Source organism: Struthio camelus, chromosome 6, assembly GCF_040807025.1.
Source record: "Struthio camelus isolate bStrCam1 chromosome 6, bStrCam1.hap1, whole genome shotgun sequence".
In the NCBI taxonomy this organism is placed as follows: Eukaryota; Metazoa; Chordata; class Aves; order Struthioniformes; family Struthionidae; genus Struthio; species Struthio camelus.
Window position 1 is genome coordinate 18,229,823 of NC_090947.1, and position 25,324 is coordinate 18,255,146.

At 36.3% G+C, this 25,324-nt stretch overlaps 1 protein-coding gene across 3 annotated transcripts in view; it reads left to right on the forward strand.

The window, feature by feature from the left end:
• The window catches only part of PDE1A (phosphodiesterase 1A), a 190,286-nt gene that overhangs the window by 45,653 nt on the left and 119,309 nt on the right, over window positions 1–25,324 (forward strand). The gene's annotated exons all lie outside the window — the stretch shown is intronic.

Consider the following 25,324-nt stretch of genomic DNA (forward strand, 5'->3'; position numbering starts at 1 on the left):
TAGTATACTTACCTTTGGAAGTAAAACTATAGGAAGTAGATGATAGGAAATATTACTTAAAGTGGTGGGAATACATGTAAAAGGTGTGGAAAAGGTTTATACTCCTCAAAATAAGTTTGTTTATCTCTACTAGATGCTTTCCGATTTTTGTAAACGTCATAGTATTGTCAGAGGTGTTGTGTACTTAACTAAACGTGCCATGGATAAAAGCATTGATTTATTTGGGCCTTTTGACTTCAAAGTTCCTTTCTAAACAGATTAATGTAATATTGGTTGTTTCTCTGGAAATATTTAAAAATATTTGTCAAATACATGTGACAACTAAGCATGTTAATAACATACTCATTTAAATGGATTAATGATAACTGTCATGAAGCTTGGCCTCAGACTGAGAAGTATTTAAATATATTTTTGGTCGTTCTCTTGAATCATTGTTCAGTTAGCCATTTTTTCCCTTGCGTGACCTACACACAAGGTAAAAGTGATTCCTCCTTCATTTGATTCCTACAACACTCCTGCTTTTCCAGGAACATATGAACATATAAGGTGTAGATGTAACTATGCACGAAAGTGTTAAAACATTTCGGTTCAGCTCAGTTCCAAACCTACATAAATGGCTTCCTGGCTTTGTCATAAATAAAAGTATGAAGTGTACTTATTAGTTTTCCGCTATTAAGTGGGTTATGTCAGATGATCTTCCGTTTGCTAGGAAATGGAAGATCAGTAATGTATTTCTGTCCTGTGAAACAGAAATTGAATTTCCAAGAATGCCAAACAGAGAGGATTCATGAGCTCTTATGGCTCAGGCCTTATGATTTGTGATTCTGGTTTAATATACCAAAACTTTATCCTTTTCTTCACCACTAATGTATTATTTTGTCCTTGAGTATTCCAAGAACAAGAATGTATACACATGCACATGTGTCCATATTGGAGATGGAAAGTGGCTCACAGGCTGTGTGATACTGAACATTAGCTAAGAAAAAAATGATTTGTCCACATAGCAGATAGGGGGGAAAAAAGGGTTTAAAAGCGTACAACACTGCATGTACAACAGCTGCATGTCTGTGTTAGAGCTGGATGTGGGGTAAACACAGGATGTGAGTATCCCAGAAGATTATTAGAGTTTATAGCTAAATCCAAACTTTCTGAGTGGCTCCTACCATTGTAATAGCCTGAACTAAAGTGTTGGGTTCAAACACTTAGGGCCTTTTAGAAAACTGAATTGTCTGTAGGTCTAATGGAACTATGACAATGGCTGTCCTGATGTTTGAAATAAATATAGTATTCGATTAATTTGAAATAAATATAGTATTCGATTAACATCATGTGGAGAGAGTCCAGCGGAGGGCTACCAAGATGATTAGAGGGCTGGAGCACCTCTCCTATGAAGAAAGACTGCAAGAGCTGGGCCTGTTCAGCCTGGAGAAGAGAAGATTGAGAGGGGATCTCATCAACGTGTACAAGTATCTGAAGGGGGAGTGTCAAGAGGATGAGGCCAGCCTCTTCTCCGTGGTGCCCAGCAACAGGACAAGAGGCAATGGGCAGAAACTGAACCACAGGAAGTTCCACCTGAACCTGAGAAAAAACTTCTTCACTGTGAGGGTGACAGAGCATTGGACCAGGTTGCCCAGAGAGGTGGTGGAGTCTCCTTCCCTGGAGATATTCAAAAGCCGTCTGGATGTGATCCTGGGCAATATGCTCTAGGTGACCCTGCTTGAGCAGGGAGGTTGGACTAGATGATCTCCAGAGGTCCCTTCCAACCTAAACGATTCTGTGATTCTGTTAGCTCTGCTAAAGACTGAATAAATTAAACATTAACACACATGCCATGGTATATTTACATAATCACTTTCTGGAAAAATTAGGGGGCTCAGATGGGCATATGCCATATCAAATTATCTCTGTCACCTGTTTCTCCCTTAAGTCACACTAAACTGGCCAGGTTCATCCTGGATACCCATGACACAGTAGATCTTATCTTATCATGAGGTCATATTTGGCCTTCTAGCGCTGCACTGGCAGAATACCACAGTGTGTAGTTTAAAAATGTCCTTGTGTTCCCATGTGAGATGAAAGCAAACTGTAAAGAATGGATAATGATTTGATTAAAGTATATAATTTCCTACAAGTCTTAATTAAGATCTTTTAATTTGAAAGTTTAGAACATTTTCATCAGCAGTTCAATACTAAAATCATCTCTTTGCTTTGGGAGAGGACAGCTCAGAAGCTGCAGAGTCCTTGAATCTTGTTACTATTTAGGGACACATAGTTATTAATAGAACTTGGTTTTTAGTACTTTTTGCATTATATTTAACATGTTAAATGTAATATCAAATACATGCCTAATTTGAATGAACAAAGGAATAGAATTAAACTTTGCATTTTCAGATATCAGCTTCTGTAGAGGACGGTTTCAAGGGGAAGGAGCTCAAGGAAGAGGTAGAAAATTTCATAGAAATTTTAGAGATTAACGATGTTCTTTTCACCCCAGTAATGAAAAGCAGCATTGGATCCTTACATACTGTGAGTATGCCTTGAAACAGACTCAGAAAGATACTATGTACAGCTCTGTAAGGACAGTGTAATACCCCACAAGTGAAAACAGATGTGATATCTCATATTGAAGGTTTTTTTTTATCATTTGACAATGATTAGCATTATGATGATCTTCTTGGCATAGAATTGGTATTTTTCTACATTGTACAAGCTATATTAAATCTGTTTTTAGCTGGCACCTATGCCCTCCTGAAACTGGCAGACTGCCTAATGCATGGGACCAAATCCAGCTTTATACACAGGCATGAGTGCAGAAATCTCCATAAGATGCATCCCTTACAAAAGTTATTCCTCACAGGAGAGCTGCTGCATAATGCAATGCCGTATCTCACAGCACAAAATGCTTCATGGATTCTTATTACCTCGGTCATTTACTTTTATCTAGCCCATTAGGTTATAGTATTTAAAGGCACTCCAATTTCTGGCTGTTTTGGGAATTGTCAAGATCCAACAATTCATTCCTACAGTTAAAATGTGGTCTTGGACTACAGCTTTTGCTGAAATGGACAAAATGAAAGAGGGTCTTTAAATAAGAAAAAATATATATACGTGATAGTTTTTAAGGCCTAAAGCATAATTGTTGTAATCCTGTCGATGTTGTGCCCATTGATCATGAACCGCAGAACTTCATCCTGTAATTTCTCCGTCAGGCCCATAATATAATAAAATTAGCCTGGTTCTGATCTCACTTACACTAGTTTAATTGGAGGCTATTGAATTACATCACAATAAATCTGAGAGTAAAATAAATTTATTATGACCAAAGAGCACAAAATGTCATGGATGCAGTGGAATTTGGCTTAGGTTTATTAGTCACTCCTTTTCGTGAACACTGGACTGTTTCAAATACATTATAATTTTTTTGAAGTTAATTGTTATCGGATATAATTCTTTTTTTCTTACGTTGCTCAATGAGCAACTCACCAGAAAGGAAAATTTCTTGAAGCTGCCTTTTTTTTTTCTTTTCTTTTCTTTTCTTTTCTTTTTTTTTTTTTTTTTTTTTTTTTTACAAAAGCAGGAAACATGTTTACCTCTCTTTGTCTATCACTTGGCTGCAGCTAGAAGTAATAACATAGAAACAGATTGCCTCAAATTTGCTATTTACTGCTATGATTTTGGATTTTTGCCACTCTCACTACTGAGCTACCTCTTTGCAGTCAGATAAACTAAGGATGGGTCCTTCTGCTAACATGCACTTGATTGTATCCCAGTTTGTCATTAAATTTACTTTTAATAGTAAAATCAACAGATTGTAATTTGTATTCTGGTCTTCATGAACAGATCTCACCATGTTTAATGCAGCTGTGAAACTTGCAATGCGCAGATGAGGCGAGTTAGACATTGAAATAAATCCATTGTACAGCATCATGCAGCCAGTTGATAGCAAAGCAGACAGTAGAAACGAAATCTTCGGACCCCCAGACACATCTTTCTGGACACACTGTGCTTTCCAGCTTTGTTGCAGTTTTGATATGCTTCATTTTTAATTTTTGTTTTAGCAGTTTTTGAATAGTATTTTGGGGAATGGGAACAGGGAGGAGGGAAGGGATAGATGGGAAGGGACAGCTTTTATCTAATGCTCTCCCCCCTTGAACCGTATAATGACATTACATTCTATTCTAGCGCTACAACTAGCATGATATGCACAGTATTGTACAGTATCTGGTACAGCAGCAGAAGAATTACTATATTAAATGATGAAGCCTTAAATGTTGTACTCACATTTTTCTAGGTAGCTGAAGGCATCTTTGCCCTTCTCACTGTACCCACTCAGCTTTGCTAAAAGTATGTAACAAATAAAAGTTAGAAGTTTTGTTTTTTCCTGCTAAGTTGCTTCAGAGGAAAGTGTCAGAAGCACAAAAGCCTTTGTTGGTTCACTTCATGATTAAATCCAGCCTTCTCCATTGAAAGAATTTTTTTCTTTTACTTTATTATCCCTGTTACAGAATGTCTCTTTTCACATCTCTAATATTTCAATTTCTCTATGTTTCTCTTCCTCTTACTACTGAAAGTCACATCCTAATATTCTGAGCCTAGAAGCTACCATACCTTAACGCATAAATAAAGTTTGGCTGTTACACATGTAAGAGAGACGTTTTGCTCAGTAGAGTATCTCCGTATGAAAAGTAGACTGCTAATGAGCAAGTGTAGGCTATAAGAGCAGCTACTTTTTAACGTTTTTTATTTCATTATCCAGAGGGTGTGAAATGCCTGCATATGTGATTGCAGCTACCCAGATTGCCCTGTCTTTGAAAATGAATTCTGAAATGGAAAATGAATGAAAGCATTGTCTGAGCAGCCATATATTGCCAATTATAGTGATGTGGTTATATAATCATAATTCAGATACTTGTAATTCAGTGGAATGGAAGCCTTTTTTGGTTCACATTAAAAATTTCCCAACAAATATGGTAAGCCTAAAAAGTTGCATTTATACTATAAGAAGAATTATTAACACAGGAAGTGATCCCAGTTAGCTGTATCAGTTTAAATCGACAGCTTCGGATACAATGACATGATGTACTTGCTTCAGAAGTCGAGCTAGTTTCTTCTCTTTTACTCCCCCACCCTCTTTTGAAAAGGAGAATTACTTTTAATCCAGCTCATTTTAAGGAATCTGGATAATTTCAAGGATCTGGTTTACTGGCATAATTAAAGGGCTAATGAATTGTGGCATGGGCCAGGAATTAACTCAGAGCAAGGCTGCAAGCATTACTTAATTCACTGCTGAAGCTGGTTTATTGAGAAACTAAATCCTTAAGTTGTACTGAAAAGACTCTCCCTCACCGAAGCAGACAAATAAAAGAAAATGTTATCCAAAGTGCTATTAACAGCATTACCAGTGCTGAAGCATTGTTAAACAAAATATCAGATTGCCTCCCTCCCTCAGTGCAATTGGAACAATAGAAAACAGTGAATCAAAGACCAGTGTTTTACATTTGCTTGGCACCATGCTAACTTAATCAAGAATGAACTTGAGCAAGGATTTTTTTCCATAGAAATAGGACAACAAGACATTCTGGTACCACTCCCAGAGTATGACTCACAAAGAGAAAGCAGCAGAGGAAAAGAGTGTTTTTTCCTTCCACGAAATCACTCGCTTCCTTTCAAGGTTATGCACTTATTCTTATTTCTAAATGTGTTATTTGATTCTCTTCCTATCAATGTTCGATAGGATAGTCTTAAAGGTGTAAGACAGTAATATTTATTGCAATGGGATGTCTTCCCCCTCCGTTTTTCTTGAAAAATGCGTGGGTACATTCTTTCTGTATTTAGTCACTTCAATGCAGCTTGAAATCCTGACATGCTTGCAAGTTCTCTTGGCTCCTTACTAAACTGATTTGTTCTAGCAAAACTGACCAAAAAATACCCGTCAATTCTCTCTCAACATTACTGTTTTAGAATTAGGAAACATTGTGACTGGCAAGCCTGTGCTTGATGGTTAAGGCACTTCTCATTCAAGGTAAACCCAAATGCTCCCTCTGCACTCTTTTTTCCCTCTGAGTGGATGCTAGCCAGTTTTGATCAGTCAGCTTCTAAACAGTATCTTATTCTGATGACCTTCCACTTAAAAATGCTGATCTACATCTTTATCCTACTCATTATCAAATGATTAGGTTGCAAAATCCTAAACTTGCATTCAGTAGCAATTACTTGGTATAACTCAGGTAGTTGCTTTACCTCCATGTTAATTGCAGCGTTTCCCGTCTGATGTGGTTCATTATGACCATATAGCTATGCTACCTATATACATGGCAATCAAACCACTTCTGAAACATTTCAAGTAGTTCTTTGAGCTCCAGTAGCACAAAAACTTTAGTGCACCCGCCACTATTGAACAAACACCTGTTGTCCTGAGAGCAAGAGTGCACAAGTACCTGACCTGGAATAAAGGCTTAATTTTCAGTGTCAGTTGATCTAGTTTTGGTCATGTCACTGTGTTTTGCTAGCAAGAGAGTTTCTTTTAACACTTCACCTCTCAAAGAAAGAGACTGAAGTAATGTGAATGACTGGTAGAGCTGAGGTACTTCTACAACAGTAAATTTAGGTAAGTAAAGATAATATATTTCGGATAAACATGTATTAGTGGGGCTCAAGGAAACATGCCTGTATTTGGTAGATGGTCCACTAGTATTTCTACGCAAAAAAAAAAAAGTGGTAAAAACAGGTATTGAAAAGGAAGAGTTAACGCAAAAAAATCATTGGAGAAAGAAAAATATTTTTTGAAACATGAAACATACGCTAACACCAAATTATCAGGATTTGTTTATATGCCTAATGTTTTGCTTTATCTACAAAAGAAAGAAGGAAAGCAGGAGAGCGAGAGTTGCATATTGATGTTACCACCAGGAGACACATCCCTTGTGACTACTGTTGATTGTGGGTTTGTCTAATCACATATACAGAACAATGAGGCAGAATTTCTCTTTACTTTTGGTAAGGGCTGCACGTTCTAGGTAACTCCAGTATCTGCAATGTCACAGCTGATTTTTGTGTTGGATTTTCAATTTAAGTAGGCATCTAGGATTTTTTTCATCTTAAAGGTAGAAAAAATAGCTGACCAAATTATTTAAGTAGCAAGTTATATTGAATTCTCCTCATCTCTACTCCTGCTTCCCTCTGCAGTTTTTGATTATTCGATGTTTCCTCCAATACGTGTCACCAGGAAACCTGATTACCCTAGACTGACTTCTCAGGCCTATGGAATCTGCAGTCACTCATAAAGCTGATTAAAAGCTAAGATTCCCATTCTATAAGAAATATCAAATTTTGTAGGGCATTTTTTCTGATGTTTTACCCCATAAGTTGATGTTGGAACTCAGCTTCAGAAGAATGATTATTGACTCATTTGGATGTTCTATCGAGAGAAGACTTGCTCAAGTCCACCTTGAAAAGACTTTGGAGTGGTCTTTAGTTAAAGGAGACAATATATAGGAAGAACAAGTTCTGAAGCTTGCCCTCCCCACTTTGTGCTCCACCACCGCCGCCCCCCCCCCCCCCCCCGATTCTGGACAATGGCCAGACTTGGAAAGTAGCTCTAGGTGAAGTTCACAAAATGGTGTTTTAGTACAATATCCTGCTTTGCTAGTAAAGACAATCTTTGCAACAGGAATTTTTTACAGTGGTTATATGTGGGTACACCATAATCTTCCACCCTCTGCATACTCATGTAGACTTACATCTCATTACTTGTCTAGCTCTTTATTAATTCCATGTGTCTGTGAACAATGATGGTTTCAAGTACTAAGCTGTCAATATGACTTTCCTAGATGAATATCCAAGTGGGCGTAAATGCCATGATAAGCATGCTGTCTTCATGTATCACGGAAAGTTATCATCTCCCTTTTGCTGATTCTTACATAACTATACTTTTGACTGATAAAATGGAATAAATACTTAATTTTTTTTCAGAACTAATTGTGTTCAGCTTAGGCTCAATATGAGACAAAACTCCTTTTAGTGATGTTTTTGCTTGAAAACACCGGACAAATCTGAATAATACTTTTTCACATGATATTTAAGTGAATTTGAATGCTCTAGAGCACTGGATGCCTAAGGTTAAATGCACCAGTATGAATTAAATTCAGCAACATCAATTGACCCTCAGAAATTGTGGAGAAAGAAAGAAATGAATGGGACACTTTCTTTTACATAACAAAATGTAAGAAGTTAAGAATCATCTTTAGAGGTAGCAGCACCGCATACTTTGTCTACCAAAAGTATATCTGAGTGACTGGAGAGTAGCTTGTACCTTTTTTTGAAAGTTATAAAACATTTTAAAAGGTACAATTTACATTCATTTTAGATATTTTCTATTAGTTTACCCAATTGAAATAGGAATGCACCCATAATAAATAAAAGGAAAACACATAGGAATAATAACATATATGACAGGAGATTGCTATTTTAGACAAAACCTTTGAAAATGTGCCACAAATATATTTGAAAATATTCTGTATGCTGTTGCCGACTGGGAATTGTATGACTAGCTGGGACGTGGGTGTCTAGAGATTGTATTTGATGTAACATTCAGCAATTTAAATTTGTGATTTTTACATTTTTATTTATTTCTAGATGAAATCCATTCCTTAGACATTATATAGCTATTAATATTTGGTATTAACAGTCAATCTTTGATGAAATTCAAATATTTGTCTGTAATGTTCTAAACAGTCTAGCAGATGTTTCAGTTTTGTAATGGTTTTTATGTACAATTATTTTCACTACTTATGATTTTTATCTTGATGCATTTTCTACTGTGTAGTGATACAGAATGAGGCTGTTAGATATTTTGGTTTTCTGGAGCATAAAAAAATTACATTTTTCTGTGTGCTTGTTTTAACCCTTGGTCTAGAAAAATATGCTACAACTTTTTGGACGTTTCCCAGAATTAAACAAAGATAAGCTACGAGATCTTAGTTTTAAAATAAGACCAGCAAGAGAGTATGAAGTGATTCATCACTTCCTGACGTGTAATTTCATTGCAATCACCATTCATCATCTATTTGTACCGTTTAAAGGTGTGCTAAATATTACTACTGTAACTTCAGAAAGTTATCATTTCAACCTAATTAACTGAAAAAGTAAAGCAGCACGGCTGTGTGTTTTAAGCAGGAAATGATACTGATTTCCAAGACCCTCTTGCAAGAAATGTTTCATATCTGTGTAAAAATTGCATATGTTGAAGTTAGGCTAGCTGCTTTACAAAAGAAAGTATGTTAGCCTGTTTAGCTGTAGTATTTGTCATTATTGGAAGCTGACTCGCAAAGTGTGAGACGAGTCCCGCCTCTTTGAAGGTCGTTTATTCACTGTCAGATCTGAGACACTGGACATCCAATTATTGCATTCAGTGTTCAGTTTGCATAGCTGTTATCTCACTTTAAGCAAGTCATTTGTTACTTTCACTCCTATAAATATTCCCTGGCATTTGTCTATAAACAAACAAGGAGTCTTATTTTAACCTGGTATAGTTGTAATTTCTCTGTATTCTGAACCTCACAGAAATGACTTAAAGCATAACTGATTCTGCCTGCAAGTAAACTACTGTGGGGGTGCAAATTCATTTTCACCCATCATGGGTGAATGTTCAGAACGTAATTCAGGCTTAGTAATACATCAGTGTGCTCATTTCTCAGATAAAAACTAACTAATGTTAGGGAATCCCTTTTGGGAAGAAATTAGCTTTTCATTCTGTTTGTATAGCACCTGGTACTGTGGTGTCTTTATCCACCACGGGGAACTAGGTACTACCACAACAAACAAATGGTGATAATGAATTGTTTTAAAATGAAAAATTTTCCAAGGTATTATTTCCAAGGTAAAAGTGAAAATTCTTTACTCAGTAAGTAAATGCCCTTGCTTTAGTATTTTAGTATTTATTTTTTCCATGCTGGAGTACTAGTAAAAATGGAGGACTCAAATGGTGTGTAATAAGAGAATTTCTAAGAGAGATAGGAGGTGAGGAGGGAATGACTTTAATGGAAGTAATAAGAGAAGGAGAAGACCTAAAACTCCCCTGTAGTGGTGGTTATAGGGATGGTCCTAAACCACATTGTCCCTTTAAATCCCTTCAATTAGTATGCCCAGCAGCTGATTAATTTTGGTAGGGCAAAACAGTCTTTCAATATAGGTTGCAGCTTTAGAATGAATAATATATTGTCTGTCCAGCAGGACTGTGTCAAAGTGTAGACACTTCAGTGCTTTTACGTCAGGAAAATAAAATCTTAAATGGATTGGTCTTTTTAATTTTCTTACTATCAGGAAGTGCTAGATGTTAAAGTAGGTTTCATTTCAATTCTCTGTTAGAGTAAGTATGTACATGGGAAGAGCTCTGGAGAGCTCCTGTGTTCCTTCATGTTTCTTCAGAGTCTAGAATAGTTATGTCCTTGACCTGTTCTCCTGACTGACTTGTGAAATTTCAGAACTATTCCTCCTTCCACTCACCCTGAGTCAATGTTGTTAGGAAAGAGTCCTTTAGGCAGGATAGTCTCCCTACCCCCATTTTTATGGCTTCAACTTAAGGGAGGCTATTGATATACAATGTTCCTTTCATTGTCATGTTGCTTAACTTGAAAAATTGCACTGTGCTGATGGGAGACAGTAAGTAATTTGGCTCAACTTCAAACACATCTAAAGATACTCTTCTACTTAAAAAACTAAAAAGATGATCATGAAACAAACTATAAATAGCTCTGCGATTTAACAAGCCAGCCTGGTCAAGTGTAGTGGCTCTCTTCTAATGCAAGTTTCTTCAGTATTTCTCACTGTGATTTGAAAGTTTATTTGCATTACTGACTGAGCAAAAGTCTGATATCATAGATGGAGTTTGTCAGCAAGTTGGCAGAACATAAGCTTTCCTTTCCTGGCACAGATCACCTTAAGAAATTTATCAGAGAATATTATGCAGACTCCAAATCTGTCAAAAATATGAATGATGGTGTGACAGAAACCACCTGCATAGCTCATGATGTTCTTGGATCAAAGCACCAGCAGGAAATTGCTGCAGTATTACAAATATTAAGTGTGGTTTTGGAGCAAAGCAGAAACCTTGAGGACAAGATGATATTTGCCTTTTGTCACTTTAAAGCAGTTCCCTAAAGCCTATACCAAAGGACACACTGAATTTGTGGAAACTGCTACTGAAAAATTTTAAGTTGTATATGCACAAGTTGACAAGATCTATGTGAAACTAAAGCATCTGGCACGTAAGAAGGAAGAAAAAGATATTGTTAGATGTTATTGCATGGGAAAGGTATAGACTTTGAAAGGAAACTATGACTAAAAAGTCACTGAAATAAAAAAGAAAATATACCTGATATAGCAGAAGCAGCAAACACAAAAGAAATATGTAGTACTTTGTGCACTATTGGCGATAAATAACATGCTAAATCTCTATAAGGCTAAAATCTAAGCTGTCTCGTACATATTCAGATGTCATCTCAATGTCGTACCTTTAGATTAGCCAAAAAATACAGTGAGGACAATGTACTTCCCACTTGTGAGGCATATGGTTTCCAAGATGGTTTCATACAGTTGGCAAAAATGTTTTTGTGCTAACTATAACTAACCTATAGTCCATATCAGTTTAGATAAGAGTCCGGTGAAGAGTCATTGCTCGCAACAGTTGCTGGTAGAAGGCTATTTTCCTGTAAATTTGAAAGTGTGATTTTCCTATTAGTTGATTGAAATTAGAATGTGTTGCAGTCTTGTTTCCTGTGTGGAGTCTTTACTGTTAGCCCTGGTTTTCCCTCTGTAGTTGTCCCTGTGAATACAGTCACTTTTTCATCACCTCTTTTATTCTATGGTTTCCTGAGAAACACATCCATGTAATTCCTGTTAGGTCTCAGAGGAACTTTCTAAGAACCGTAAGCTGGTTAGAAAACTAATTCTGGCTTATTGTCAGAACTGAAGATGTATCCAGTGGCTCTGAAGGACTCTGTTACAGATCCATTTCTGTTCAATAGTTTGGAGTATTATAAACTTACGCAAGAGCTTAGAATACACTGGAAAGCAAAATCAGAATTCAAAATGATGGAAATGATTTTTAAAAACCTGATGGTATTGCCACACTTAGGCAACAGTAATCAGCTGTACAAGCACAGCATGGGGAGCAACTAGCTAAGTTGCAGTTCCACAGAAAAGGATCCAGAAGGTCATCACAAACTTAAACAAAAGTTAGCAGTGTTCTGCTGTTACGAAACAAGTAAAATATCATGCTAGGAGATTCAATCTCTGCTGCCACTTGTGTACTCCTTCAAAGTGATCTAACTACTGCAGTTCATGCATCTCTTTCCAAACAGTGGCCACTGTCTTGCCTTGTTTGTATTGCTTCCAAAATACTGGTTTTGTGAATTCTAATTTTGAGCTTTGCATGCCCACCACAGCTTTTATCTTAGGAGGTTTTGTCCTTCCTAATATTCACCATGTCAACGGATAGCACAAAACATTTTTTATCTGCAAATCTGCAAGTAAAGCAGTATTGGAGTTTGCAAATTTGCAGTTGGTTCGGTCAAGAGGAGATACAAAATCTCTCAGTAGTATCGTTCTGAGATTTTTGACTGAGATCGCCGTCATAATTTGTTTTTTATCAGAGATTCAGACTACGTATTTGTGTTAACGAATGACTAAATCTTCTGCTTTTCACTATTTTCAAGGATATTTGTTTGCAGTTTTCAGATTTTCGGCTCTGGGTGGATAACCGTTTTCCTCAGCATCTGCAATACAGTTTCCTAGTTAACGTTCTCACCTGATCTAATAGGAAACTATTGAGAATGTGAAGTGTATCAGAACCAGTTACTGTAAGAACTGAAGCTATTTTCTGGCATATTCTCTCACTGCTGACAGCCATTACTTAAAAAGACCAGTGAAGTATTATTTATATCTACAACTATTTCTTGTGTTTCCAAAGAGCCTCAGCTCTGTTGCAGCTTTTAATTGCTGCCTTCTTTCAGTAAGGTTATTTTCTTAATGCTTGTTACTTCTGTCACCCCCAGCCACTTGGAAAGTCTGCTTCATCGTTATTCCACATCCCGCTATGTAACATGAGCATCTGCACAACACAGGAACTGTTTGAACTCACTCATGAAAGCTGCCCTGAAAATATGGTTCCCCACACCAGAGAAATCTATTCCTTTTAACATAAACAAAGTGGTTGACACGGGAATATGAAAAACAGAAGTTATGAGAAGAAGAAAACAACTTATTTTTATACAGACACATATTCCTGCTATTTTAGTTTTCCTTTTTCCATGATTCCCCTGTTTTTTTTCCCCTCAAAATGATTATGCCAAAATAGCTTTAGAAAAGTAGTGTGTAAGTACCCTATAACATTTTCCTTAGGCTATATGTTTTTGTGGAAAGTTTTTCTGCATCATGGTTTTTCAGTTGGTGCCTACAATCTCCCTGCAAGAATGATTTTGCGAGCATCAAAGAGTATATAACTATAAAGCTATTCATATAACTAATTTGGATAAAGGGATAATTAAATAACATTGCATTGATCCAAGTGAGAAAAATGCTCAGTGTTAATTGACAGTTTACTGGCAGAAGTCATGTGGACACAGATGCTTGTTTGTATAGAGCTAGGGAAAAAGCCAGGTTCATAAATATTCCAAATGCTCTGTAAGTAAGGCTGATCAGTGAACAATTAAGTTTTAGTTCCTGTCATATATGATTCATTATAACATGCTCATTTCATTTCACATGCTATTTAAATACTTACCATTGGTATATACTTTCTTGATTACCTGTATCTGCAGAGGAAGGCTGTTCACTATACCAAACCAGAATCATTATATGTCATTAAATTTAAAATCTTGAATTTACTATGATGGCATTGAACAATTTGCATATTTCCTTTGCAATAAATCTTATGTGGTTCTTTAAAAAATAAAACTCATTTTGGGTTAAAGAAAAGGAGCAGCTATCTGAATCTAATTCAGAAAAAGTTCAAGCAATGAGCTTCAAGAAACTGAGCAGCAGCATCAGAGGAAGGGGCGCAAACACGGTCTGCTGTTTGCAAGCAAGACACAAAATGTTGGCCCGTGAGGCTTGGCTACTAAAAAGTTGTTTTGACCAGTGCGTTGATCCCAGTCTAAGGCTTGGAGAAGGTACCAAGCTCAGCGCCAAGTGCTATGCTGTATGTTGAGGGGTAATACTAGTGGCTGTTCTGTTTAGCATTCCTGTCTGTGAGCTATGCTACTGACTGGTTATGAGGAAAGTTAGTTAGTTATCTTTAGGGATCACATTCTTCTTATTGTTAATTCCTCACTTGATAAATGTGAATGGGCTTTGTGAATATTTCTGGAAGCAAATCTTACAGTTGTTATCCAAGTTCAGGGCTCCTTGGGGGAGTTAAAATTCCTCTGTGGAGAGTGCGTTTTCCGATAGCTTTGCTTCAACATCCACTAAAACCTGTTTCTGTAATGGAATAGGAATAGTTCCTTCTTAATATTGTCTCCAATTACTTTTTTTTTAATTTCCACCACAGATGTTCTAATTAGATAGGGATAACTGGATACGTTTTTGTACAGGGTATATGGTTTAGCACAGACAGCTTATTTAATGAGTATAGCTCCCCTTGCTCTTTGAGGACCAAACTGAGAGTGAGTTAATCATGCAGTTAATGCTGATGTTGTTACTGATGTTATAGCAACTTCTCTTTGGTGTGAATAAGAGGTTCTGTATTTTTTAAAATGTCCGTGAATCGAGTATAACTCATGATGGGAAATACTGAATTCATACAAGTTTGTTTCACTGTGTGGATTAATTTTAACTAATTGGTGATGTTCAGTGTTCCAAGCTAGGGCTGCGTTGGCCAGTTAGGGCTAGTCACACGACCACACATGTCATATGTTTCTATGTGCATGAGATTAATTCCTGTACTGAGTGCTCTCGTCTGATTATTCAAAAGCATAGAATAATGGACAAAATAAAAGCCTGATAATAGCAGAGCCGCTAAATGCTTGACATTCCCCATGGAACACCTACTGAGTTTCAGCACAAACATCAGTTTGCTATACATGCAGTGATACCCATTGTTTGACTGGGTTGCATATTGTTATCTTGGACATGTTAATTCCAGTTCTAGCTTGTCTTTTCAGGATAGTAGCAGAGTAGCTTTAATGAACGTACAGATCTCCAAGCGTAATTATAAATTCTGCCACAAGGTAATTAAAAACTTGCTACTTGGCTATTTATATCATTAATTTCAAATTAGTCTCATTATGCTTTACTGCTTGACAATAATGTGTGTAACAAAAGAAGCTTACTGTGCTAATGGCTGTGGTATTTAAAAGCTGTTGAGAATATGGACTTCATATTAAAGCATTAGTGGAGAGTTGATTTTGATACTTATAAAAATAAGATAAAAAATTAATCACAAGTGCTAAACATTTAATAAGTAGGAGCAAGAAAACAAATATTGTGTAATATACTTATGTCAAAGAAGAAACTATGTTAAAATAACCACTGCATTGCACAATGCAATGGCAACTTTTGCTTTAGTCATTCAGAATTTGAAAAAGATGAGGAAAGTAAACAATATTTCAGACTAAGGGGGACCAGGAAGCTCATGGGACCTGAAAGAAGAATCTTGAATCTTTGCATTAATGATTCGCATCTGAATTGTGTTACCCAGAGTTCAGTGGTCTGCATAAAATTAGTTTAGATTGCCAGTTCTGATTCTAATCAGAAGGTGCCCACATTGCATAGTCCAGAATCATAACAAATAGCAGAACTCAGCATGTTTTTTGGCAAGTTCTGCAGAAAGAACAAGATGCAGGGAATTGAGGGATGAGTGGAACCGAGTGGTAAAATTCTAATAAGGGCTACAAAATTGACACCGCTTGGGGGTGGGTGCACTCGTTCTCCAGTTCTAATAACATAAAAATTATACTGGAAAACCTTTTTCTTACTAAATACGGGATTTTAATTAACTATGCAGTGGTGACTCGTGAAAAAAGTTTGATAGCATTTACACCTGGAAGTTTCATGACAGACATTAGTACACAGTTTTCATTAAAAGTGCTGTTCTTTGTTACTTTTTATTCAATTTTAAAACTTCCATCTAAAAAACATCAACCTCTTCTGGGGTCCAGGTACACCTACAAGCCATATGTAGCAAAGTTTCTAGTGCTGTACCTTTGCAGTGGATAAGCAAAATGCTCAGTTCTCTGGGGCTGCTAGTATAGCACCTTACATGTATACCAAATTCATATGTAAAATAAATGCATGAGTAATAAAGCCAATTATATTGTACCCATATTCAAGGACCACGGACAATTCAACTAGCAAAATTAGTTTGCCTCATGCATATTAAATTTTTTTGCAGTTTGTGGTTTGATTACAGTTTTCAAATTGACTTTTCTGAAATGAGATTTTGAAAGTATGAATGAAGAAAGATACTTTTTCATGAGGAAGAGAAAAAAGAAAAAAATCCAAGCAAAGAGCTTGCAGGGAACTGTGACTTATACATTGTTTATAAACAGTAACGTTTGATATGTTTAACCTTCTTCAGTCAGGTCCTTTTTATTTTACGTTGTTTCCAAACTTTTGAGCCTTAATGAAAAAGGGTGAGGAAAAAGGCATTGAACTCCTTTTGAGCGCTGTTTTTATTTTTTTAAAAAAAGGTGACTAGATAAGGGATGTTCCAACTAATCCTCTATAGATTATCTGATTGTTGGAATTTATCTAAAGGAGTAACAGGTCCTAAACACAAACACAGTAGTGAATCCTTCTTGAGGATCCTCAGCAGTGATTTTAGTGGGAAAATACACTATTTCCCAGGCTTGTGTAACTGTGTTCACTTTCTCCAGCAGGAGGCTAAAGGATTCTTTGTCATTCTTGCACACATAAGTCAAATAAGCTAATGCATTTGAGAGATGTTCCAAAGATTTCTCTCAAACCTAGGCTACAATTCTCAGTAGAGCCCCATTTTAGATACTTCAGTCATAGCAAGTAAGAATTAACTTTGTCGGGGAGAGAGAGAGAAACATTTGATATACAAAAAAAAAAAGTAAGTTTCTGCTTTGCTTTTTAACAAAATTTTTCCTCTCTGAATTTGACATTGAGAGAGCTCCTGCTTTTGAAAAATGCTACTGCCTTGGCCCACAGGTGAAGGTTTCTTTTGCTTCTCTTTAAAGTATTGCTAGAAGAGAGAAACTTCCCAGTCTTTTGCCACTAGCAATGCAGCTGTGAAGAACAAGTCTCAAGCGTAAGTGCCACACGTAGTGTTCACAAAGGGGAAGGATTCCTGGGGGATCCAATTAGGGATGGCCTTACAGAAGTCACAGACAGCGTGAGTCTTATCCCTAGGTAACTGTGGAAGATGGCACCCTTCTAGGGGAAGGATGCTATCACAGTAAATATAAACATCAGAAGTAAGAGAATTGGGTTGAAGTGTATGTGTGTATGTAGCAGGTGAAGATGCTATAAGGAGGACAATAATATGAACAATTTATATGTAGAATAAAAGTTTTAAAATCTGTGCAGTCTTCCTGTCTTTGAAAACTAGTACTGTATATTGCAAGGGCCATAATGGAACTTAGGCGGAATGAAAAAAAATCAGATTATTACTGTATGCTTTATATTTTGTGACTATCTTTGTAATAGAAAGATAAGATTGATCAAAATGTTATTATGTTAGAATAATAGATTTCTGAGTCATACGCTGGATATCTTTTTGTGTGTGGCCATATTACGTATCTGAGGGTAGAGCTGAATTCCATACTTCATTTATCACTATTTGTAAAACTTTAAAATGAAGAATGTCAAATTTCAAGGCATCTACAGGGAAACTGTTATTTGAAAGTAATTTTTAGAATCAGGAAGCAATGCTCTGGTATTATTAGTGATGCCATTTCAAAGAAGGAGTTTTGTAAAAAGATGTATAATCACCTGCAGAGTTTCTGCTATTGCAGCTTCTTTTGTATCTAGTCTATGGATAATGACAACGTGATCAAAGAACAAATAGTTGATAAAAAAGACACTGTAAAAACTCTCAGACAATGTCAATACTCTGGGGGAATGCTTGTGTGTATACTTCCAGATAGTTGCCATTTCTCTCAAACTGGATGCCAGAAAGCTAATGATGAAAACCAGATAATGTCAATAGCTATACATAGGCAAGAGTTTTTTAGATAATGAAAACTAAGTAAGTTCCAGAGAGCTAAGAAATGGCTGGACTTTGTGACAGTGATATAAGGCAGTGCAAAACACCTTCAGAATCTAAAATGGGAAAAATTCTTATCAGTGTATCTGAAGCAGTATTGCCCGAAAAAAGTATTTAAAAATATTATTTACTTTTCATATACCCTTCGTCAGAATAGGCCTTCAACTCTTTCAGCTCCCTGACAATTTTTTCTCTAATATACATGACTGATGTTTGTTAAAAGTTCACTTGAAGTTCATACTCCAGCAAAACATCCCCAACTACATGGAAAAGTAAAGCTGAATTTGAACCCTGTTTAAGAAGAATAAGCTATGTAGCGGATAGGTTGTTATGATAGATTCTTGCCTCCTTATTCACATCTTTCTAATGGGAACTTCTATTATATGTGGAGAAAATTGACACAGTTAAGTTTCATACCTTTCATAAGTTCACAGCAACTGCCTACCAAGTCTCTTCTGATTCCTTTTAGTATAGTCTCTGTTCTATTAAAGGCCCATGTATTCTCCCTGGGGCACTGCAGTTTAGCAGAGATATTCTTTTGGTCATGATCCTGCAGCTGTCCAGTAGCCATTCTTAACAGGCCACAAGTTACTCCTGCTTTCCTTTCTGGATAAATTTGGAGATAGTTCTAAACAATTTTTTGATGTTTTTAAGAATTATACCAAACACTTATACTGTCAAATACATTTTAATTAATATCTTTTAAAAGTTAGCCATTATTTTTACTAATATGCAGTATCCTATCAGTTCAGGGCATTTTATTACCCTTTTTCCCCCTTAAAGAATAATAGTGCGCTTACTCAGAAGTTACTTTATTGTCTGGTATATAGTTGCTGTTATATTTATGCATTTAGAAAGCACACAGCAAATCAATTACAATGTTTTCCAATAAAGACAGAAATTCCATCCACAGTGGCCAATAATAATATTGCACTGGCTCAAAACCAAAGAATGCCAAGTTTGAAATGTGTATCTCAGTACTAATTTAGCATCTTATATCCCAAAGGAATTTCTTTCTCCTTCCCATTTCTCCCCCCCTCCTCCTTTTTTCCTCTTCACTAAAGATGCCAAGTATAAAATCCTGATAATACTGGATAGAACCAAATAAATATGATTGTGACGCTGGTCATGGTCTTCAGAAGATTTGTATTGACCTGGACAAGCAATGTCCTCATGAAACAGTGTTCATTGGTATCGACAACTTCTGATGTATATTTATAGCTAGCCAGCTAGATCTGTATATATCATAGATCTCTACATAGATCAATCGATTGGATCTATCTTTCCATCTATCTATCTATTGGCATATATTTTATGGTATGTTGTTCGGTCTAGACTCGGAGCTTCTGTTTTTCTTGCTGCTAGACTTGCAGTCTGTACTTCAGCAACTAGTTAGTCTTGTGGCAACCAGGATGCTTCTCCTTCCAACACTATTCGTTACTTCTTGATCAGAAAAAATTGATAAATTCACAGTCACGTAGCAGGATTCTAGAAGTTATCCTTATTCACTGTTAGAGAGGATACTTCTGTACCTGTAGTTACTTTGAAGATTGACTAATGCTACTATTTTTGTAAAAAGTTACAGTTCAAGTTCAATACATTATAATTTTCAGTGAGCTTGCCCTCTGATCTCGGCTAGATGTTTAAGGGTCTAGTCTTCTCTTCTGCTGAGGAGAGTGAAAGAAAAGCACCATCAAAGGGCAGCATTTAGTGTTTAAGACATGTTGGATGAGTCACTTTCTGGACTTGCTCCTCTAGGAGCAGAGAAGGTTTTCTGGAGTATTGCAGATGATGACCAATCCAAAGAAGCCCTGAAAAAGGAAGGGACTGATTGATAGGATATTCACTGGGTATATCAGGCTGGGAGATATAGGTTTGTGAAACGTCATCCTCCAATCGAAAAATGCAAGAGCATGTTTGTAAAGGGAACTTGCAGGGATATAAAAGAAAGCAGTGCTACTGGTTTTTCTGTGGGACAATTTCACTTATTTGCTTAGAGCTTTCCTAGAAATCTATACATGTATTAAAATATAAATGCAAAAGTAAAGGCCTGGGAAGCCTCTTAAACCTAGTTCCTGTGCTCCAGTCTAAGCAGGAAAGTCTTAGCAGGGAAATTAATCTCCTGTACGATGTCATTGACGTAAGCCTCTCTGCTTAGTTTGTGTGCATATATAAACAGGGAAAGCAAGAGGGAAAATAAAACCGTTTTATAAATATTCATACCTATGGGAGGTGAAAAGGGAAGCCAGATCTTAAAGACCTGCACAGCTATTTGCACAGAGCTTTACCAGGTGCACTGCAATAGAATCAGTAATGTTTGCCAGCTTTTCTGTCTGGATACTGAATGAGTTATCTCCAGTACTCTCTAGTTTTCAAGCTTGGAGAAGCCATTAGGTTAAGTGTCAGACTGGATTTTGCTGATGTCAACACAAATGAATAAAGTGAGGCTGTCCTACATGGTTATGTACACAGAGTGCAATAAGCTTAATGCAAATGTGGTAGAGCAGCCAGATGAAAAAACATTCAGCCTGATCCATGACATGACAAATTGTGTTGAAGAATATGGGTAGTTATAGGGAGAACGTGGGTAACTAATTTCGTTCTTAAACCATTATACACATGTAGTTCTAGCAGGTAGTATTCTAAACTAAGCATGATGTGTGTGTGATAAAGATCTCCCTTTGTATGGTAGGCAATCATAGCATCTCCTGTACCACGTAAGCTTTGTGTGGGGACAATAGAAGACATCAGACAGCTGGGCAATTTTGTTGGCTTGACATAGAGAGATAATTTAGGAGAGCCTGCATGTGGACTGGGAGCAGGCAAAAGGGAGTGCTGAGAGATATCACAGTCCCTTCACTATCATGAAAGGGCTTTGACAACTATTCTGTCTTACAAGGAGCCTTGGAAGGCTCTTCTTGCTGAAGTGACAATGATGGGATAGATGGATTTCACACCACCCTCTCCAATTTCTTATGCATGTATGCAACCTTTATGGAGTTGAATTTAATCCACCAGTCATATGGATACTTTAAATGCAAATCTTGTTAGGAGGTGCACAAGATATTCTGATTTCCTAATGTAAACAGTTTTCTGTTAATGCTTTAGTTCGTGATTTAATTTCTTTACAAATTTCCTAGACAGTCAACTACTGCAAGATACTGTACTGAAAAGTAAAGTAGCATTCTCTTGACAAGTCCCGCTTTAGATTTTCTTATTTCAAACCTGTCAATTTTTTTAAAAAAGTACAAGTAGAAGTATGTAGACTATGCTGTCTTTTTTGTTACTTTAGTTCTTCCAGAAAATAAATATAGCCATGTAGCTTAGCTCTCCACTTGTTCTCTTGCTGCCTCATGAACAATAAGGGAAAGCTTTTGACCCCATGCATTCTTATGGAGGGAGTGCGAAGACTATGACTTTTAGTGTATTAAAGCTTTAAATGTCAAACTTTGATGGCAGAGTTAAGGACCTAAGTTCAAAATTTGGATAAAATCTGGGAAATAGATGAAAGAGTCTAAAATCAGACTGATAGAATTCATTGGAAAATGCTTTTCCAACACAGAAAAATCCCAGATGGACTAACTGGTTCAGTTAGAAGCTGGTAATCATAGTCGGTTACCAAAGAATTTTAGAACAAGGAGGCTGGAGGGTTTACCCAGAGGTAATGTAGTCTGTTCTCTCCTCCAAGGCAAGACTTATTGCTGAAAGATGTTTGCAGAACCTTTTAAAAAATCTGTCCTTAAAAACCTGCTCAGTGTGATTCCAGGAACAGATTAGCTCATCAGTTAATGAATTTATTCTTTTCCCATCAAAAAATATTATTTCCTCTATTTAATCTTTATTATTACAACTTATAGCTTTATGGGCTCTTATGTAGCCCATTATTTCTTGATCACAAGGATAAGGAAAATAGTGCATTTCTATAATCTTACATAACTGCATTTATGATTTGGAAAATTTGCATTTGTTTGCTTTCATTTTTCTTTTCTATAGTCTAGATGCTATATTGCTTTTTACCTTTCCTCATATGGCATGCTTTCTGGATTTCTGTTTTCTCAAGGCTTAGCCTGGTATGTTTTGGCTCAATCCTGTTGCCCCAAAGCAAGCAGCAACACCTTAGGTAAGGACTTAGGAATACGGAGAGAATGGGAGGTTCCTCTTCTGGGGAATACTCCCCTTTATACATTGCATTCTGATCTTTTCACAGCACGGTGACAGTATGTGTAGTTTGTGATTCAGTACTACTCCCTGAGCATTTTCTGCAGATGTGCTGCCTAGCCAACCACTCCTTGGCCTGTAGTTATGCAGTAGATTATTTCTACATCTGTCTAGAGGTTGGTATTTGTCACATCCTCCTTTTTTAAAAATGCTTCTTCAGTTGGTCAAGAACATTCTAAATTGCTCTCCTACCTTTCCAAACGTCAGAAGAACTTGCTGGTTTAATATTGTCTGTGATGGACTAAGTATATAACATATATCCATCCAAGTCATTGAAGAAAACATTGAATAGTGCTGGCCCCAGGACAGAGAGCTTCCTAGATAAATTATTTTTCCACTTTGAGAGAGCCACTGTTCTTCCAGTACAATTTACTAATTAGTTTTCTCACTTATATTCCAGCAGTTTCATAAAGACTATTTCTTTTTCTCATATGTGGTTGGTCAGCCATTTGTCCTTTCTCACTCTTCCACCCATGTTGGTCCTCCCACCCATGTATCTGTCTACTGAGGTAGATGTGCTCTTAGCCCTGACCAGCAATCTTCATTTGACAGTAGATATTTTAGTTAGAAAGTGGAAAGAATAGATAGTCTGTTTTTCAGACACATACAGATTACTGCTTCCTAAATTTACCGTATTAATTGCCCACAGGTTTGAAAATAAAGTTGGAAAAGTAATTACATTTCTAGACTTCTGGCAGAAAGCTACAGATCGTTATGAAATATGTGGTATTAAAGCAAATGGGGTAAAAATATTTTGGGCTTTCGCTCCCATGCAGTCATTTGGATTAAGAAATAGTACTAGATATCAAATGACTTGACTATTGCTATAGATCTCAAGGTTTCACATGAACACATGCGTGGGAGATGAAATAAAAGTAGCTTGCATTACATGGAAAAAACAGCAGTCATTGGTTGTTATGGGCAAACAATAGCAATGACAATTGGAAAAAAAATTGGAAAACAAACAATTCAGGAGTTTTCTGCTTGAATTTCATCCAGTGCTGGCAAATTAAATGAGGGATCTCTAGGGCATTGTTTAAATAGATGTTTAGCATTCTAATTGCTGCTGAAAGGATTAGTCTGAGGCAAGAAATAAAATGAAGATTATCTATAGAGGATTTTTTTTTTAATTCCAGTAATGATTTCATGAAAAAAGCTTCCACGTTCTAATAAAAATGCATCTGTTCAGTGTATCTGATCCAGGTATGTCATATGATTAACTAATATCACTGCATTATACCCCAATACTATAGTCTGCAAAATGTTACATGGTGGTCAATTTTACTTGTCTTTTTCCGCTGAACAATATAGGAGTAATTTTAGTGGAATTCAGGCTTCAGGCAGTCCAGTGAATCTGTCACATTTTTCTGAAATGCCCTTTCTTGAAGAATATTTTTGCTACTTGTAGAACTGATTTCTTTAATATTATAGGAAAAATTTCAGTGATTGAACAAGCTTTAAATGGACAAAAAAAAGGGATTTATAAGATGAAATACAGTGTAATTAAAACAAAGTTCTGTGCCCATTTTATATTAAAATTTTCTTTCTTTCTCTCTCTCTTTTTTTTTTTTTAAATAGCTGTCAAATTCCTTGTATCAAGAGTGACCACACTGCAGGAATTTCAGTTCCCCCAAATAATACTTTCTTCAGTTCCATACTTGAACTGAAGTCTCATGAACAACAATATTCACTGGACTAGGCCCATAAAAATTTACTTTTAAAATGTTTCCTACTTTCAGGACTGGTAAAACTGGTAGATGAAAGGGTGGGGAGTTAATTGGAAAATAACATATTTTGGTGTAGCTCTCACTGAGAATTTGTAGATTTTTCTCCAGAAGCTCTCAAAAAATATCAGGATCTTTACGCTAAGCTACAGCTAATCTCTCTGAATAACAAAAAACACAACTGTCCTATACATATAAGTGAAAAAGAAAGAAAAGGGAAGTTTTTTCAGTGATCTGCTTTGTCTATAGACAATGTTTTAACATACTTCAAAAAACAGAAAATTATTTTGAAAAGCTGAAACTCAGAGGAAGAAAGCTACATAGAAAAAATGTGAATCTTGACAGGCAACAATAATTAAGATTATGACTATCTGAAAGGCTTTAAAAATATGTCAACATTAAAATTTCTTCATTTTCTAAACACTGCATATGTTTGAGCAAAGATCCTCAAGATCTTCAAGATCTTGGCAAAAACTAATCTGTGATGAAGATGTACTCCTCTCTACTTCTCAAAGTGAAGTGAAGGGTGGGCAGGGTGAAACTGGATTAACAAAAAATAGCTGGTGATGGATGGCTGATCATTTTTCCTTTAACTAATTGGTGCATGGTTGGGTCAGGAAAATAATTTTACACAGTTTCTGAGTCTAACCAAACTTTACACTATCACTCTGTTCTATAAGCAATAGCAATTAGATCTAGGAAGAGATTTTACCTGTTTCAGTAAAATCTACTAAACTGATGAATTTTCCTGTGATTGTGAAAAGAGTTATTGCTGGAATACTCTTATCTCTCTGATTCATTAATTCATGGAAATTTTGTGAAATTCATAAAAAATTGTGCATAATATAATATTAATTTTCATAGCCTACAGCCTAAGACAGATCTCGGTATTACTTATCTTGTCCCCTTTTTTGCTGATTTATAGCATCCCTCAAAAATAATTTGATTTTTGGCAGTGTTGTATACTTAAATATAGGAGTTTACCACTCTTTTTCCCTCCCTCCATGCCCTAATGCAATTGCGGGGGTTGTCCAACCTTCCTAATCCTACTTGTAACACACTATAAAACTTCACCTAACCAAGACTATTATGACACCAGCCAAGCGCATTTTAAGAGTTAAGTTGCAAGGGAGCTTCAGTACTGGGTCATAGC